The sequence below is a fragment of the Phoca vitulina genome, unplaced genomic scaffold (genome assembly GCF_004348235.1).
Source record: "Phoca vitulina isolate PV1807 unplaced genomic scaffold, GSC_HSeal_1.0 scaffold24, whole genome shotgun sequence".
Lineage (NCBI taxonomy): Eukaryota > Metazoa > Chordata > Mammalia > Carnivora > Phocidae > Phoca > Phoca vitulina.
The window spans coordinates 1855957-1859411 of NW_022589727.1; the positions used below are offsets into that span (position 1 = coordinate 1855957).

The following is a 3455-nucleotide window of genomic DNA, read 5'->3' on the forward strand; positions in this document are numbered from 1 at the left end:
TATGAAGTACATTCAACAACAAAAAAATGTTGCTTCATCACTGAAGTGCATCACTGGAAGAGGCTTAGAGATTATTTGGTATGACTAGAAATTAATAACTAAGATAAATAAAGCAATGTTTTAAAACTGCCATAGATGTTGACCGAGTCATTGCCAGAAACCAGATCTCCTGATTCTCATTCCCATGCTAGTGTTTGCTTGTGTTTTGGTATCCAGTACATGTTCATTTATTTTATACTTACAAAAGCAACCACCCACTCCTCTTCCCCATCCCCTCTCCTTTCACAAACATTTAAAAATTAAAACCAAATGAAGATAAGTTAATTTCTGTACAATTATTTTTTCAAGGTAGCTGTCACAATGATTAGAGTTTCAATTTCTTAGAAACGAGCAATGTCCAAGTGACTTAGAGAGGAATACTGATTATTGGTCAAAAGGAAAATTCCGTATTACAAGTTAGCAAATTCCAGTACAAAAATTGTGTGTTAGAATAGCCTTTCCTTTTAAAATTATGGAATGCTTCATGAATTTGCATGCCATCCTTGCTCAGGGGACACACCATTCTTTGTATCATTCCAATTTTAGTGTATATGCTATCAAAGCAAATGCCAGTACTGTTTCTTATGCTTTCGTGCCTAATTTATATGAGAAAATGCTTCAACAGTGTCAAGAACTACATAGTGATTAAGGTTAAGTTTAGTTGGCTAGCCTGAACAGAAAACCCAGATTTTATGTACTTCTCACAAATTACTTTACTGCTAACCAAAGCTTCTGAGTAGCAGTGAGAACATACATAATAGTATTACTTACGCCCTGAGTTGGTATCAAGCCAGTCAAAAGCAAATAAAGTTGAACCCTACATCAACTAGTAAATGTATGATTTCCAGCAACTTTTATGAAATACTGAACATGATTATCAACCTACATTTCTACCATTGTAGACTGGTGATCCTCTGTGGACTCAGGAACTAGATGGGAACCCATGAACTAGATGATTTTTTAGATCCCTTTTAACCAGAACACTCTTTGTCTCTGATATCATATACCAAATTATATGTTACATAATAGAAGCCCAAGAACACCCACTTCATAATAAATATAGGACTACACAGAATTTGGATTTTAATGTATTTATGGAGAACTCTTTCTTTTCATCATGCAAAAAATGAGTAAGTTTCAATATACAAAGGTAGAGTAAATACTGGTCAACATGGACCTTCTAGTCTCAAACACTCGAGGCTATTTTTAATATAACCTTTAAATCTAGGATGAAATGAACAGACTGGTTTTACTAGAGACACTTACTTGTCACCAGCATCACCTATGGGTATTACATACACAGGTGCACACAGCTCTCTGTTTGAGAAGGGAAGAAGGGAAGACCCTGTCTTTACTGGTTTTCATATAAGTGACATTTTCTCATGCTGTCAGCATTCAATTTTTCACCGATGCACTTACAAGTTTTCATGAACACTTGAATGCAAATGTGACACTAACCCTGAATGAAGCATGGCTCTCCTCTTAGAGGCCTTGGTGCTAAAACAATGGCAAGTAATAAACACTCACCACTGGCCCATTTCCACACTGAAGTTTCTCAGTGCAAACTCACCAACAACTTTTGACCTCTGGACCCAAAGACCATCAATTACCCAGCTTACAGAGGCGGAATATACTGAACCAGCAGCATCATTTGGCTGTCACCCAGTTAACATCCTATCATAGGTTGAAAAGCAATTTGTCCAATATTTCAACTGCCAGGGAGAATTCTTTATTAGCTTTTGGGTAGGTTTGCCTTTCAATCGGATGATTTGAATAGCTTCTGTGGTAGGAGAGATGCTGCCCTCAGATAATGATTTTGCATTTCACCTCATCATTAATGCTTTGGACCTCAAGGGAAGTCACTGTGCCTTTTATGAAGGTCGAAGCATTTTATAACCTTAATAAAGGTTCATAGCCTCAGGAACAGCAAGTGTGAGCAAGTGTGGGGGGATTGACTGAATAAAAATATAACTAAATTGGCACTTTAGACTACACTCATCGGAGGACTTCAAATGCAAATCAACAGTTAAAGAGTACAATGACACCCCAAACTTCAGTGCTATTCAAACACATACATACACACACACACACACACACACACACACAGGCTGGCATTATTCAAAGAAAAATTAGAAAATTATCTTTTTTTTCTGGAAAAGCTTTTTTCTGTAATTGTATGTTTAATTGCTAAATATTTTACATGGTGCTACAGCAGCTTGATAGACTTGAATTAAAAACAATTAATAGTCATGGTGATTCTTAGTTATTGCAAATTTTTTTCTGGGTAACATATAGGTCACTGTATCTTGAAGTGTAAAATGAATACAATAAACCAGAGTGATTATGAAAACTACACTACATTTCCCAAGGTCACTGTGTCCCAAATATTACTAATAAATTACTGCTTTCAATAACTTACTTAAGGGTACTCTCCAGAGGAATCATTTCAATTTAAGAATTCAATGGACTCTTTCAATTTTCCTAGGCTTCTACTTCCTTCCTCCAGGCATTGTTTACCGGCCATACTTCTGTTCACAGGAGCTGAGAAAGAAAACAGGAGCCCCTACGACAGGCACTGTGATAAAATAATATCTCATCTTCTTTGACTGTCACAGAAACCTTCAGAAAAAGGCATATGACTCCTATTTACAGACTGTGGATTAGAGAGCTGAAATAATTTTGCAGGGTTATATTCTTGAGGGATATCAGGGCTCAGTTCTGCTGAATTCATCCTGTTCTTCAAGTACAAAAAATCAGACTGTCTACTGCAGCCACAGAGAGAGGTCAGGGAGGCAGGGGAATGATCTAGAGTAGGACAGCGCTTGGAATGCCAAAAGGATCCTCCGAATGATAAGACACCTGACCAGGGGCTGGTTCTCAGGGTGAGTCCTGGGGAGTCTGACGTGACAGGACAGCCCTGAGGCAAGAGAGGCTCTGGTTTGAGTGAGCAGCTTGAAGTCGAAACTTAACAGTCAGCTTTGTAGACTGGCATCTGGCTAGATGGACGCTGAGTTTCCCAAGGAATTATGCCATAGGCTACAGGAAGGTTTCAAATATCCAACTTTATTTGTGCACTGCTCTATGAACTTGAGCTACGTGAGGGCAGGGTATGGATCTTTCACCTTATCTCAAATATCTAGAAAATGCTTGCGAAAGGTAGCTTCTCAGTAAATTAATAATAAGTGAAGGTGATGAAAATTCAAGCTAGGCAGAGGAAAAAAGTCAGACACCCATCCTAAGCCCAAGGCCACTGTTCCTGGGGGTAGAGAGCGCTCAGTGACTGAAACACGTTAGTATGCCCAAGAATTCCAAAAATCAGAACAGTGCTCATTAACTTTAACTCCTTCATTAAGATCTGCCACATCAAAATACCGACTTTTAAATCCAGAGCTTCCTTTGAACTGGCCAGACTTGCA

At 38.3% G+C, this 3455-nt stretch overlaps 1 non-coding gene across 1 annotated transcript; it reads right to left on the reverse strand.

The window, feature by feature from the left end:
* Positions 1 to 505: 505 nt before the first annotated feature.
* LOC116642889 lies at positions 506 to 605 on the reverse strand. Its single transcript, XR_004301419.1, has one exon. It is a non-coding gene; the product is annotated as a U6 spliceosomal RNA (small nuclear RNA).
* Positions 606 to 3455: the final 2850 nt, after the last annotated feature.